The following is a 16,671-nucleotide window of genomic DNA, read 5'->3' as shown; positions in this document are numbered from 1 at the left end:
GTGTGTGTGGAGAGTGGGAGTGAGAGAAGGGGAGGGTGAGAGAGCGAGAGAGAGAGAGAGAGAGAGAGAGAGAGAGAGACAGAAACTTTTAAACAGGAAAAATTGATGTTCAGCTCTAAGCTGTAATGAAGGCAAAAATATTTCACAAATATTATAGGTAGATAAAGTATTTAAAAAATGCTTATAAATCATAATAACTGGTTTGTAAATAACGTAATAATTTAGAAATGATAAATTGATCATTAATAAAGTATGAAAATACAATTATTAAACATTATAGATATGCTCAAGAACAAAACATTTATAGCTGTATTGATAAACTGCTTCCTAATGCCTATTATTGTTGGACAATGCTTTATAAAGGATGAATTGACTATTTACTAATCACTAACTAATGATTCATAGTGTGCAGTTATTATAATGTGTTAACAATTTTTTTAAAGCGCAGCTTCCAAACAGTTCAAAACGTTTTACATACATAGAACAAGTCATTCTGAGGAAATATGCGTAGTTTCACGACTTTACAACGCTCTATGGATAACAGAAAATTTAAAAACTATCAGACATCTAATCTCACTCTGTCACTCTGCCTCTTGTGTGAGGAAGGAGGGGAGGTGGGGGGCTGGGTGAGTGTCTGTGTGTTGAGAGTGGGAGTGAGAGAAGGGGAGGGTGAGAGAGAGCGAGCAAGAGAGACCTTTAAACATCTCTTTAATCACCAGAAAAAAAATAATCAGTAATTTTTTGTTGTTGTTTTTTTTCATTACAGCTTGAGAAATCTCTTAGGCCTTATCCTTTTCTGACAGTTTTAGGGACAAAGAAATCTTAATACCTCTTAATTTGTAGGGCACTGACAACATAATTTGGTAACACTTTATAATAACTGCATGCTATGAATCATTAGTTAAGCGTTAGTAAATTGTCAGTTCATCCTTTCTAAAGCATTGTCCCAACATTAATAGTCATTAGTAAGCAGTTTATAAATACAGCTAAAATTGCCTTGTTCTTGATTTATAAGCATATCTATTACAAAAGAAATGTAAAGGCTCAGTTATATTCCTAACAGAAAAAATAAACACAACACAGAAAGGGATACATAACTCAGAAAGATTTATTTCAAGATGCAAAAAAAAAAAAAGAAACTGTACACTTGATTTTTTTTTTTCTATGAAATTGCAGAGGTTTATTTATTTTTTATTTATAAGTGAACAGTTGTACAGTTTCATTTTTTCAATCTTGAAAACATATTTTTGTGTTCTGTATCCCTCTGTGTTGTGTTTGATTAACTTTTTTCTGTTTGGAAGATTAATGAGCTTTTAAATCTCCTTTGTAAATGCTTTAGAAGGTATAAACAATCCTCACTTTAGATGAGCTCACAAAAATAGATGGCTGGCAGCTTCTAAATGTTTTATAACTACCTGACTTAATCATGAGTTACGTTAGGACTATGTGTTTATAAAGCATTTATTAACACACTGATCAACTATTATCATGTGTATAAATAATAAGATTTATAAATGTACATATACATAGTTTTAATCATTTTATTACACTTTCTAAATGACCTTATGAACTCCAAAATAACTGGTTTGTAAATAACGTAATTTAGAAATTATAAATTGATCATTAATAAAGTATGAAAATACAATTATTAAACATGATAGATATGCTCAAGAACAAAACATTTATATCTGTATTTATAAACTGCTTACTAATGCCTATTAATGTTGGAACAATGCTTTATAAAGGATGAATTTACTATTTACTAATGCTTAACTAATGATTCATAGTGTGCAGTTATTATAAAGTGTTACCAATTTTTTAATGTTTATGTAACGAATCAGCTCATGGGAAATATGAATAATTAACCATAACTAGTTATAATTAACTATTCATATTTTAGATCCGTTGTAGATATTTAGCTGACCACTCAGGGTCAACTGTCTTGTCAATTCTAAGAACGTTAATTTCCTGGTTAAGGGAAATAACTTTCTTACTGTACAATTCTACAAAAGTTTGTAGCCCCCGCCTCTCAAGATGGGCTTATCCAATGAGAACGTCCGGAACCTCAAGTGGGGGTTCTGAGATACAGGGCGTTTTTTATGGCCCTTTGTTGGAAAGCATGGTAATTTGTGGTATGAAGCTTGTGTAACAATTATTAAAGACTCTTAGAACACTAATATGTTGCGTAGGTGTAAACATACAATATACATTCTCAATTAGATCATCCGAATACGAATTCATAGATACTAGACATGGTAGAGTTACTTATATGAATGAGTGGTTTATCGTAAGCATGAATAAAAATAGTCTATAATACAACAGATTAATACAAAACAGCAATAATATACACAATGGCCTGAAGAATATGTGTGTTCATTCAAAGAAAGGTTTTCCTATGAATTAATTAGTAGAAAAGTCCATTTCTACTGTGCGTTTGTCCTGGGACATGCAGGGATTTTCCCTGCTTTAGATACTTTTGGCCAATAAACCCAGTGATATCAGCGTTGGTTGCCATGCAACAAAGGGGCCTGTTTCGGCTTCCTGGGGTGTTACGCATTCCGGGGGGAAGGGTTCATGGGTCCTCGTATGGCTTGTTAACTGAAGGGGGGTTACAGAGTATTTGTTAAATATAAAAACAAAATGTATAGTGTGTTTGATTGGTCCAGACGCTACATTTAAGTTTTGAATATTAACTCACAATAATACATGCTATATAATTATTGTTCATGTTAATTAATACAGTTAATGTTAATAACTGAAACCTTATTGTAAAGTGTTACTAAAGTTTTATGTATTGTTCTGTGTATGTGTGTTTCACAGTCTTGATGGTTTGGATTAACCCTTGAATTGCCGTATCCCTTAAAACCAGACTGCCAGAGGGTTACTGTAAATGCATGTGCCCGCTGTGCATGGTTCTCCTGATGCCTCCGGGATGGCGTTTGCACTGACGGCTTGGGCCCGCCATCGCTGCTTGCAGCTATATTTATTCTTCAGCTGCTGCTTCTTCTCTAAAGTGAATCGCATTTTTGAGGGCCTAAACATGCTCCAAAACTCACGAAACTTTGCACACACATCAGAACTGGCGAAAATTTACATCTGATATGTGTTTCAGAATTGGGCGTGGCAAAATGGCTCGATAGCGCCACCTATAAAATGTCAACGAAGTGCCCCACGAAGTACGCTTTCACGTACACGTACGAAACTCGGTACACACATGTAACACACCGATACCTACAAAAAAGTCTCTTGGTTCAAAATCCGAAACCCAACAGGAAGCCCGTTATTTTGAATTTCCTGTATGATTTTTGGGCAATTTTTGTCATTTTCAGGCCACGTACCTTAACGAACTCCTCCTACAGTTTTAATCGGATCATCGTCAAATTTGCTGAGTGTAATTATAAGGCCTTTGCGATGCTAAATTGCGAAGATCTTGAGTTTTCATCGAAGAGCGTGTCCCTGGCGGCCTGACAAATTTTGATGTTTCGCCATGAAACAGGAAGTTGCTGTAACTCAGGCAAGCAATGTCCGATCCGCCCCAAACTTCACACGTTTGATAGGAGTTCAGTCTTGAACAAATACCCATTCCCAAATTCAGTTATACTCATAGCGCCACCTGTTGGACACAGGAAGTGTCATGGATAACACCTTTATGGACTCCTAGGAACATATTAAAAAGCGTCAGCAAGTGTTAAATATGCTGCCAACATGCTAGAAACATACTATTACATGCTATTAATGCAGTGAAAGAGGAAGTTACTGTAACTCAGGCATGCAGTGCCCAATCAGCCCCAAATTTAACATGTTTGATAAGAGTTCTGGAAGTTACTGTAACTCAGGCATGCAGTGCCCAATCTGCCCCAAATTTAATATGTTTGATAAGAGTTCTGTCCTGAACACATCTACATGTCCGAATTCAGTTATAGTCATAGTGCCACCTGTTGGCAACAGGAAGTGACATGTTTAACACTGTTATGGACTCCTAGCAACATATTAAAAAGCGTCAGCAACTGTTGTATTGGCTGGCAACTTGCTAGAAACATGAAAAAACATTCTAGCAATACTTAGCTAAGTGTTAAAGCATGCTATTATTGCAGAGAAACAGGAAGTTGATGTAACTCAGGCATGCAGTGCCCAATCTGCCCCAAATTTAATATGTTTGATAAGAGTTCTGTCCTGAACACATCTACATGTCCGAATTCAGTTATAGTCATAGTGCCACCTGTTGGCAACAGGAAGTGACATGTTTAACACTGTTATGGACTACTAGGAACATATTAAAAAGCATCAGCAAGTGTTAAATAGGCTGGCAACATGCTAGAAATATACTAAAACATGCCAGCAACACTTAGCTACGTGTTAAAACATGCTATTATTACCATGAAACAGGAAGTTGTTGTAACTCATGCATACAATATCCAATCTGCCTCAAACTTCACATGTTTGATTAGAGTCCTGGCCTGAAGATATCTACATGCTAATATTCGGTTAAGGTTATAGCACCACCTACTGGCAACATGAAGTGACATTTTTAACTCTGTGATGCACTATTAGCAATACAGTAAAATATGCCATTGTGTGCTAAACATGCCAGAAACATACTCAAACATGCTAGCAACACTTACTATGTGTTAAAGCATGCTATTATTACCATGAAACAGGAAGTTGTTGTAACTCATTCATGCAATGCCCAATCAGCTCCAAACTTCACACGTTTTATAAGAACCCTGTCCTGAACACATCTAAAAGCCCAAATTCAGTTTTAATTATAGCGCCACCTGCTGGCAACAGAAAATGACTTGTTTCGCAGTACCTTTAACATGCAATGTCTGATCTGCCCCAAACTTCACATGTTTGATAAGAGTCCTCGCCTTAACACATCTTAAGACCGATATTCCGATATAATCATAACGCCACCTACTGGCAGCAGGAAATTACTTGTTTTACACTAACTTAAACATGCAATGTCTGATCTGCCCCAAACTTCACATGTTTGATAAGAGTCCTCGCCTTAACACATCTTAAGACCGATATTCCGATATAATCATAACGCCACCTACTGGCAGCAGGAAATTACTTGTTTTACACTAACTTAAACATGCAATGTCTGATCTGCCCCAAACTTCACATGTTTGATAAGAGTCCTCGCCTTAACACATCTTAAGACCGATATTCCGATATAATCATAACGCCACCTACTGGCAGCAGGAAATTACTTGTTTTACACTAACTTAAACATGCAATGTCTGATCTGCCCCAAACTTCACATGTTTGATAAGAGTCCTCGCCTTAACACATCTTAAGACCGATATTCCGATATAATCATAACGCCACCTACTGGCAGCAGGAAATTACTTGTTTTACACTAACTTAAACATGCAATGTCTGATCTGCCCCAAACTTCACACGTTTGATAGGTGCTCTGTCCTGAACACATCTACATGCCGTATTAGGTTATAGTACTAGTGCCACCTGCTGGCAACAGGACGTGTCATGTTTAACACTGTTATGGACTCCTAGCAACATATTAAAAAGTGTCAGCAAGTGCTAAATAGACTGGCAACATGCTAGAAACATACTAAAACATGCTAGCAACACTTACCTAAGTGCTAAAGCATGCTATTAATGCAGTGAAGCAGGAAGTTACTTTAATTTAGACATGCGTGTCAAATCTGCCCCAAAATTAACAAGTTTGATAAGAGTCCTGTCCTGAACACATCTGCATGCCTGTATTCGATTATAGTCATAGCGCCACCTGCTGGCAACAGGACGTGTCATGTTTAACACTGTGATGCACTATTAGCAACACAGTAAAATATGCGATTATGTGCTAAACATGCTAGAAATATGCTCAAACATGCTAGCAACACTTACTAAGCGCTAAACCATGCTATTAATACCATGAAACAGGATGTTGTTGTAATTCATTCATACAGTGCCCAATCTGTCCCAAGCTGGGCTGAAAACATTTACATGCCAATATTCAGTAATAACCATAGTGCCACCTACTGGCAACAGGAAATTACTTGTTTTACATTAACTTAAAAATGCAATGTCCGATCTGCCCCAAACTTCACGTTTGATAAAAGTCCTGGCCTTAACCCATCTTAAGGCCAATATTCAGTTATAATCATAGCGCCACCTGCTGGCAACTGGCAATTATCATGCTTTACACTATCTCAAGCATACCATGTTCAATCTGCACCAGACTTCACATTTTTGATAAAAGTCCTGGCCTGAAGACATCTACCTGCGAACATTCAGTTATAATCATAGCGCCACCAGCTGGCAGCAGGAAGTTTGGCACATATAAATTACTTTGACATATTCCTCCTATATTTACCACTTTAAATGCATATTGCCCACTGTTTGCTATTTTCCTAAAGCCACCGGGTGGCGGTGAGCCCAGGTGCGAGGGCCTTTTCATCGCTGCTTGCAGCTTTAATTTTGATGATTTTTTCCGACCGACAAGAAAAGCTTTTTTTTGTCTTGCTTTATATGTGCAAATAGCAGCATAAACAACAGACCATGAAGATTCACTCATCGTTGCATCACCCACCTGCTGCACTTCTGTGAACCGGAGAAGAACAGAAAATAAATAAAATAAATATGACTACACAAAACTATTTTTCTTAAATAATTAGCAGATTAACAAAAGAAAAAAAACAGTGCGACAAGTAAGGCCACTTTCGTTTTTGTGACACTCTTAATGCATTTTATTTGTTTTCTTTATATCTTTGTTTTATCAAATTTAACTGATCGCGCAGGCACGTCCCACACACACACACGCGTTTCAGCGTTGCTAACTTGACATTTCAGCCATTAATCAAGCTAAAATTCAGTTTACCAAACATAAAAGTTACACTGCTCAATTTAAAAGGTCCACTGTAAAATCATCGTGCAGCGCCCAAACAAACATTTCTGCGTATACGAAGGAGGATTTTTTACGTGGATATTGGAACACAAGTGTGAAGTAAAGCCTTGTTTACATCATGGATAATAGTTTAGCAACCAAATGTTATATGGCAAAAAATGGAAACATTTGGATGTCGAATGAGAGAGGCTTGTGAGCCCAATGCCGTTTAGTTTCACTTTAATAAATTTTTTTAGCTTGACGTTTGTATTCTCTTTATAATGAATCCCACTATAGCCTAATTTGTATTTTACTTTATAGTTTAATATAAAATTTTATAGCTACTCATTTTTCATTCTTGTTCTGTAATACCATTAACTTTAAATATTTTTTTTGTTGTGTGGATTAAGGAGAACTAAATAGGCTATATAGTGTTTGTAAATGTTTTGTTATATTTACTGGTATTTAATATACATATAAGTTAATGCCATAGTTTGCAATTGTAAGGTTAAAGGGTGTTTTTAGAGTAAAATCAATTTATCTTTCATGAGATTACTTCCTCTTTTTGGCCGGGCTACTTTTCTCCATGTCGTAAACTCTAGGGCGAGGCTTCTAAACCAGGGTGTTTTTAGGGGTGTGATCTTTAAATGACGATTATTTTCTGCCACCACATTTATCAACATACGATCTTTTGTACGATGGGATTGGCGGCATACTAATGTTTCATGAATCACACGTGAACGCTCTCATAAGTTGATTTGTGCGCTCGGATCTGCGGTCATTTCTATAATAGATTGATAAATGAGGCCCAATGTGTGTCAGAAATAATGCGCCCATTGCCATAGTTCTTAATTGTTAATGCTCAATAGAAAATATAAACATCTATTTAACATACTTACAGTTTGAGATTCAGTGGAGTCAGCTGGTCCAAATAAAATGGGTACTGAGCCAACTTTCAAGAGCAAGCGTTTTGTGAATCCTGCGTTGAACTCTTTGAGATTAGAGAAGCAGCCATCAATCAAATTACGTGTTTTGTGGCGGGGTCAAGTCGTTCGCAGCAGGTCAAGATAGAATATACTGTAGGCAGCATTATGCAAATGTGTTAGTGGTAGGGTGACCATACGGGCCATTTTTACGGGACACGTCCTTACCAGGATTTCTATATTGCCTAAAATATCCAGGTTTTGGCTGTTTGTGCTGTGCATAGTGATCGTTGTATGACATCTGCGAGAGCTATAGAGAGCAGACGGCTCCTTATGCTTTTGAATTGCGCTCGCTGTACTTTGATGTCATACAACAATCATACAAGTCTGCGTTGCAGCGCTTCAAGTCGAATGAACGCATTACATGTGCGCATATTTGCATCGCTTTGAACGTTCTCTGTAGATCCCACCTTCTTACGTGCCACGATTAGTCGATTATGTACAATGCCTGCACGTTATTGGTCGATCATTACCTTCAGCAAGTATGACAACAGGAAAACAGAACCAAATACAGAAATCCTGGCCAGGACCTGTCCCGTAAAATGGGACATATGGCCTCCCTAGTTAGTGGGATTCGAATTACTAGCATCTCATTTACACAACGTTCGGAGCCAATTCTTTCTTTTGGGAGACAATAACTTTATTTATTGTGCACTTTAGGCTTTACAACTCATTTGCAGGTCGTTTGCATTCACATACAGCTACATTATGTGCTGCATGAAGGGCAGTATTCAAAATGGCATAATATGGGGCACTTTAAGCCTTTCTTGACCACAAACTTGACCTTGAGCCTCTATGTCCAAGTCAAAATGCCCCATTGAAAAGTGGGGTGGTGTGTCAGGTGGGGAATAGTCCTTCACAATCGACCTCAAAGTTGCTTCCATCAGTTTCACATATTCAAGAAATCAAGCTGCTGAACGTTGTCCTTTCATTGCGATTTGTATTGCTTGGTCTATCAGAGCAGTCTATTAAAATTAATGATGATTGACAGAATAAGATGTATCCAGTTTCCCTGTTTGCTTGTCCTCAACATGTAAAAGGTACCGCTTTCACATGCAAAAGTCATGAAAACAAGGTGATTTCATGGAAACATCTGTTGCATGCTCCGTTTAGCTCTGATATGCACCGTGTTTCTGTGGCATCTACAGGGAAATGCGAAAAGCCAGTGTTTGAGGTCTTAGCCCTTGTAGTGGAGATCTAACTAGCCCAGAGACATCCGCTGGGCTGCACTTTATGGCTTCCTGTGACTCCTCTAATAGGCTGTTTCAAAGAGCAGCAAGGACACCTTGTGAAGGCGAGTAAATTAATCCTCTGTGCCGCCACAACGCTCCACTCCACCAGGCTCCTGAAGGGCAGGCGCACTTCCTCGGCCATCGCCGCCATCTGCCCTCTCTCTGGCGCTCGAGAGGTCTCAGATGTGTGACTTCAGAAGGCTCTTTCCATGCTTATCCATGCCTTCCTCCAGTCTCCTGCTGTATTGGCTCATTTGCATCCATTTTTCATCAGTCATCACCGAAATCCCTCTGCACATCAAACGGAGCCAGACCCGAGGCTAGCCGCTTTTGTGGTCTCACATTTCGATCGCGCATTACATTTACTGAGGCTTATTGCTCTTTTTTTTAATCTGGACTAAGAGGAATGCACAGGTTTAATGACTTTGTGGGGCACGCTTGGTATTCTGTGCAAATAGCGGCGAATTATACTCTGCCTTTGTGAAAGATTTCCAATGACAATGGTGGATAAGGTCCCGTGGTCGTGAAGCGGTTCCCCCTCCTTGAATATTCAATCCTCATCAGGACGCGTTGCATGTTCTCCCAACGCCTCTCAATGAGACTTAATAAACTTTCTATTGAGACAAATGGCGGATTTCACCAGAGGCACAGCTGGATGTTGATGGAGAATGCTAATTCTGACAGTTCTGGACGAATTCCAGAGCGACAAAAAAATGACACGACGGTGGCACTTGTCACATCACTTTATCCAGGTGTTATCTATCTCTTCCCCAATAAACATTAATCTGCGCTGCTTGTCTTTTATTGAATGAGCGAAGAAGCCGTTTTGCCAATGGGACAGGCACAGCGTGTGAGATGCGTGAAATGAGGTGCCTCAGCCATCGTTTCCCACAAGGCCCGGCTGTTCGCCATCTCTCAGACTGTCAGATGCCGTCGTTTCACCGCTGCGCCTTGTGTGAAATGACCTGTCAAGGTTGTAAATTTATTTGTTCTCATGCAGGTTGACTGTAATGTTGAGGATACAGGGATTTATACGTGTCTTCTTCCTGCGATCTTCCTTACACCTGAGACTTGGGTAGCAATATCAGGTAGAAGAAATGCAAATAAGGTAAATTTACCCCCTTTGAGAGATTATCCTCGGTTTTAGAGTATTCTTGTAGTGTTAATTCGTAACTGTCTGGGAACCAGTGCTTATGACAGATTTGGCATACTGTGCTGCAAGGTCATTTTATGTTTATCATCACACTTGTCTTTTTCCTGTCATTCTTTCCCCAAGGATGAATGTGGTGTTGAGACAGATTATCAGCTATTTGGCTCTGAGGAAATGTCACATGGCTGCTTTTTTTTTCTTGCGTTGAAGGGCTTGACTATCAATGCAAGTAATTTCATTGATATCCAACATATATGTTGTCATTGAGCGCTCATGGTAAATGGTAGCGATGTGGGGAAATCGTGACTCATAATCGAATAAAACAGCATTTTACCGTCCTTCCAGACATCCTTGAAGTCGCATGTAATCTGGTTAAGGCGAAAACTGGCCCGTTTGTCAATATGTAGCCATAGTGTTGCCGGTAAGTCAGTCCTTAACCTCAGCGTTACTGCTGGTCTCAAGTAAATTTTTGTGGTCTGTGGGATGTCAGTGCTGTGGCAACTGCAGTTTACAGTATGGTGTTCTCACCATGTTAGCCCTTTAGGTCATATGTATCATATTTAATGCATGGGTTTGTATGGCTTCAATATCATAAACAAGATAAATACTTTCCCAAGAAAGTGTATATAGTATGTGATCTATTCCATGTCTCCCCCTTAGTCATCATTGTACTTTGCTGTGGTTTGTTCACCATAATACATGTTTATCACCAAATAATTTAATCAAATTATGCATTTTATTATGGTATATACATAAATAACAGTTCCCTATCTAAATATAATACATTTATAACATATATTTATTTACTTTCTCATTAATTTAATTACTCACTTTTCACTTCATAATTGTTATATCATTTTTATATTATATTATATATTATATAAACATGTTGTTATTATTATATATTTTACTCATTTTGTATAAATGTTCAATAGACAAATCACTAGTTTTTTTTTTAGAACTCTAACTTTTATGTCAGACTTTACAGTGCTTTCTGTATAATTACTCATTGTTAATTCATGTTCATTCATTAAACAGTAATATTAAATTATGCAATTTAACTTTTAAATCAAATTTTGTGTTGTGTTCAGAACCCTTTCACACTAACGAGGTTACAGAGCAAAAAGGACCTGGCCTCAAAAATTGCTTATAAATCACTCATTATGCTATATTATCACCAAAGATTGGATTCAATCTTTTTGTCAACTTATTTTCTTTCATTTAGGACTGGTTTTGTATTTATATTTGCTTCTGATTAATCGTAGGCCTCATTTATCTGAAAGTTTATCTTTGCGAGAGAACGCAAAAGTTTTGCGAGGGAACGCAAAGTTTCTCGGAGGACTGCAAAAGTTTTGCGAAAGAAGGCAAAAAATCTGACAAATATTTTTTCCTCCCACCCCAAATTTTTTCACTTAATCTGAATTTTTTCCACAACCATGTCCCTTTAGGGGCTCCGTACTAAAGCATTTATTGGTAAACTTTTGTCTGCTTTGTGAGAACATGAAAGCCTCAATACCTATTAAAATTATTCATAAATAATGCTTTTTTCACTCAAAAAATGAGGTGCCTACTCTCAGATAAATGAGGCCTATGATTAATCAGAAGCAAATTCAAATACAAAACCAGTCCTAAATGAAAGAAAATAAGTTGACAAAAAGATTGAATCCAATCTTTGTTGATAATATAGCATAATGAGTGATTTATAAGTATTTTTTTGAGGCTGGGTCCTTTTTGCTCTGTAACATCACGGGTGTAACAAGGTGAAAAATCTCCCCCAGAAAAGTATGAAAATTATGAAAAACATTTTTAGAAGTAGTTATACCCTTTGTGAACAAAGTCACACATTTTCAGTCCAATGCGATAACATTAACTAGTATTTTCGGGAAAAATAAAAAATTTTCAGAGCAAAAAGGACCCGAACACCACATGAGGGTTAAAATGTTTAAATTTACTATTATATGTATAAACTATTAACCAAAATGTTGCCAAATATGAAATTTAACTCATAATGTACCACATACCAACCACACATAATCTCATTGCTTCATTAATATAAAACAATGGTAGCACTTTATTTAAGGACCAATTCTCACTTAACTGGCATGCATATTGCAAACATACTGGCTGTTTATTAAATACTTATTAATGCTTTATTATGCATGACCATATTTTAGATCCCTTAATCCTACCCCATACCAACAATTAAAAGCTACCTTACTAACCATTATTAAGCAACATATTAGGAGTTTATTGAGGCTAAGTCGCAATTAAGATTTAGTTAACAGTGAGAATTGGACCTTAAAAAAAAGTGTCCAAAATAGCTACTAAAATTAAATGTGGCCCTTGAGGCTAAAAGGACTCTGTGGCCCGTAAGCTTTCCAAAGCCAAGTAGCCCTGCTTTAACATCACAGACCATCACACCTGACAAAAGCTTTGTACTCACCGCACTCCTGACAGGACTTGCCCATAAGGAATAATAGCCATTCTTTTGGCTTTAATGTGCAGGTATGGCTTTGTCATGGCTTTACCTCAGTCCCACGATAACACATTGTGTGTTTGGCCTCTGCGTCATGTGTTGATCACAGTATAATCTATTTATCGCCCACAGCCCTGCGTGACCGCCCATGTCGCACGCTTATCAGATTACCACAGCCCCCTAGTATTGGGAGAGGCAACCCGGAGTTGCAAACTTGCCATTATCAACTTTATGAAACGGCACGGATATCTACATCAGCGTTTTCCCCCGTGGCTTGGAAAACTACAATCTACACTGTCGCTGATTCACTCCTCATGCAGAACCAATTGCGAACTGCTCAGTCCTGGAAGAAGCTTTGGGGGATTTGCGCCTGGCCGACAGGGACTTGTATCCATATATTTGATTTAGCATACATGAATGTTGCTGCCTAGATCAGCACAGCGCTGAATGCATCAAGCCGAAGCACGGAATGACTCCAAATGAAGGCTGTAGCTCCTTATACCACGCTAATGTTATCAGACATCTCCACAGTTCTGCAGACTTGCTTGTGTGAGGAGGTTCATAAGTTATTCTGAATAGCTTCAAGTTCCTGTGTGTGTGTCAAAAGATGGTTCATTTCCATATTTTCTCATTTTCTGCTACCTAGGCCTCTTGTCATTGTTGTAGAAGTTTAGAAGAGACGAATCGAGGTTGAAGAGAGTTCGTTCGCACATCCCTGCCGTCGAATACAGTTTAAGATGTAGGATTAGCACTAGCCCGTCTCCGTTGGGGCCGCTTGAATCATTCCGGCCAGAACCGGCTGCACCATAAGTGTCATATTGTCCTTCTTCTGACAATAACATTAAAGAAGCCGTAGCGTGAATCGAAGCACTTGGCATTAATAAAACTCTCAGGTGAGATGATGGTGTTCTTTCGCGCTCTTTAATTCAGCTTCACACGGTTGAGGTGCTTTACCTTGTTCCATGTGCGCTTCGCACGGTGCCAGAGGACCCCCGTGTTCGCATTTTAACAAAGTTTCTATGGCAACGTGGCCATTACTCCAAGTTGTTGAGGATGCTCAGCTGGAGGGGGCTGGTCACAAGTGCCTACACATATCATCCAAACACCAGGATACAGACATACTTTAGGGATGAGTTGATTCCAATTTCTCATACTGACGGTTAATTTATGCTCATAGCTGCATGCCGCAGGATTCTGATTGGGGTACACGATGAGGAGATAGAGCCCATTGATATTCATTTCTAGGTTTCAAACATGGATAGAGAGAGTCACACTTGCAGGTACAGCTTTTCAAAAATATACGTGGGGAAAACATCTGCATAGATTAAAATGCCATTGGAGGCAGGAGTTTGCAGTTCTTTGGGTTGTGGTGGATTTTTAAAGTACCTAAATTCTTGGGACCCTACATACCATCACTGACATACACTGTCTGTTCATAAAGTGCATAAATCCATCATAAAAAGTGCTCCACACGGCTCAGAGGGGTTAATAAAGGTCTTATGAAGAGAATCGATGCATTTGTGTAAGAGTAATATCCATATTTGAATCTTTATAAACCGTAATCTCTAGCTTCCGCTAACTGTCGTACACGCGTTCACGAGAGAGTGGCCTTCCAGTGGATGACGTAGGATGAAGGCAGAGCATAAGCTCCGGTGAGAATATGCTAGTCTTGCGAGAACCGAGTTTTGTTTCAAGCCAAGGAAAACCAGTCTCCTCTTGGCTTATATCGAAATCCTCAGACACTTTTCTTTATAAATCCTCGTTTTTTGTACTTCTAATTCAAGATCGGTGTTTTGTTTTGCTCTCTCCTCTGCGCTGTACTAAAAACGGAAAAGTTTTTCCTTTGTTTTTTTTTTTAAAGTTCCGCGACAGTATTATTAAAACGATTCCTTTCACATGGATCTGCGAGTACGACTAAAAACACTGTATTATGCATGCCAGGCCAGTAGTTGGCGATGTCACTTTGTAAAGAAAGAAACAATACGCACATATTCACTTATTGACTGAACATTTAAAATGTATGCACATGATGTCACCGTTTTCCAAAATTTACGTTTTTGTAGTTTTAACAGAGATGATAGCATTAACATTTTAAAAAACTTGCACTTTGAAACCAATTTTTAAAAGTTTGCGTTTTCAGACTCCCAAAATGCAATTGGCATGTAAATGAATCGCCAAGAAACACAAAAGCTTTCATTAAAAAAATGGTGTTGTGTAAAAACCCACTGAATAGGGAAAATGTGTTCATCCTCATGCAAAATTCTTGATCTGCAGATTCCTGTTGAAATGACTGGATTTGGATGTTTAGTCATACTGTAAAACATGTATCAACTCGCTGTTATGTAAAATTGGGATTGGAATTTGATATTGATTTGCAGTGTCGGATCAGAGTTAGTATTGTAAACTAAAACTAAAACCGTACTTGGAACAGAATAAATGTTAACTGAAATTGAAAGGCAACATTTCTTATTTTTTAAGTTGTACTAAAACAAGTGCAAGTACTAAATCTAAAACTGAAATAAAAATATAATAATAAAAATTATTAATAAAAAATACTAAAATTTTAACTCAAATTAAAATGAAAAAGGAAATTCTATAAAAAAAATCATAATATTAAACTAAAATCGTATATCATTTATACACTCTGTCTGGTTTATGAACATTTGAAATGGAATGGATTTTTCAATAATAATAATAAAAAAACATCAGCTAAGAGATGAGTGAATTTTTGTATTTTTTATTGCAATTATGCACATTTTATTAGGTAATAAGTCGGTTATGAGCTGAATAATGGCTGAACAAGGGGTTCTGAAAATGAACTCGATCTTCCCATCTCTAGTCTTAATGCAAACAAACGATTCCAGGAATTATAGTCACTCACTCAAATTTCCCTTTTTGTGACATAATATTTGAATATTCTGGTGACGCCTCCAAATTTGAGAATCTCCTTCCTAGGAGAAACACATTAAGAGGAAAAAGTCACATTCTAAGCTGAAATAGTGTGTGTGCTGCTGTATCATGGGCGTAGCTGTGATCGATGCTCGCTGCACTATCAGGAGTTTTCTTTCACTCCGTATCATGTGAAATCCTAACTCTGTGAATGCAGTACTACTGCACTTCCAGGCAGCGCTGAGTTCTCGCCATCTGGGAAGCAACACATCCCAGAATGTGATGATGTCAGCTGGATTAATTATATTGCCTGATGCCTGAGAACCTGGAGCCACAACTCAGGTCTTCCTGAAAGTTTGGTGCACAGCGTCACTGTGTAACTGGAACTGTTCCTTTGATTATTGTAAACTGAATTATGGTCTTATTAAAAAGTTTAGGATATTTTAGGAGTAACAATTTAAAACTGGGATACCCCTTGATGAGCAGAGAGACAGAGCAGAACATATTGTATAAATCAGAGTACTGCATTTTAAGCTTGGCTTATAATAACATGCATTAATTTCCATATTAATGTATTTATATACAGTACTTGATGGTGCTGCATTGCAAAGCCATTAAAATTAATCCTTATTGATGTTTAGATTCATTAAACTGCATGATACCAAATGCATTGCAGGAGGTACAATGAAACATTTAGCTGAACTTTAAGCTTTTGCTGAGGTTAATTTAATATTGTATTTTGGTTTAACGCATATTTACATTTCATCAAACAGTAATAATTGGTGGACCCCTGGGGTACGGTTGCGGACCCCTGCTGAAGAACCTTGCTTTAAAATAATGTTCACTCAGGAGTCATAAGCAAACATGCTTAACAGATCAGAAGTTAATATTAAAATATATGAATTAAATATGTGAATAACTAATGATCTGCTATGAATTATATACTGTATGCAGATTTTTCAGTTTTCTAGAATATGACAAAAATTCTTAATTGTGTTTGCCTTTGTAAAAATCACTGCCACAATGCTAAGGACTATTGCCATGCAGCAGCCTGGGCATTCTAGGTGTTTGCTATTGGGTTACGAATCAAA

The 16,671-nt window shown here is 37.7% G+C and overlaps 1 protein-coding gene across 1 annotated transcript in view; it reads left to right on the top strand.

The window, feature by feature from the left end:
- gbe1b (glucan (1,4-alpha-), branching enzyme 1b) overlaps positions 1-16,671 on the top strand; it is a 200,863-nt gene that overhangs the window by 83,616 nt on the left and 100,576 nt on the right. The window lies entirely within an intron of this gene.

Source organism: Sinocyclocheilus grahami, unplaced genomic scaffold (genome assembly GCF_001515645.1).
Source record: "Sinocyclocheilus grahami isolate Dianchi unplaced genomic scaffold, SAMN03320097.WGS_v1.1 scaffold529.1, whole genome shotgun sequence".
Lineage (NCBI taxonomy): Eukaryota > Metazoa > Chordata > Actinopteri > Cypriniformes > Cyprinidae > Sinocyclocheilus > Sinocyclocheilus grahami.
This window is presented reverse-complemented; position numbering and strand designations above follow the sequence as displayed.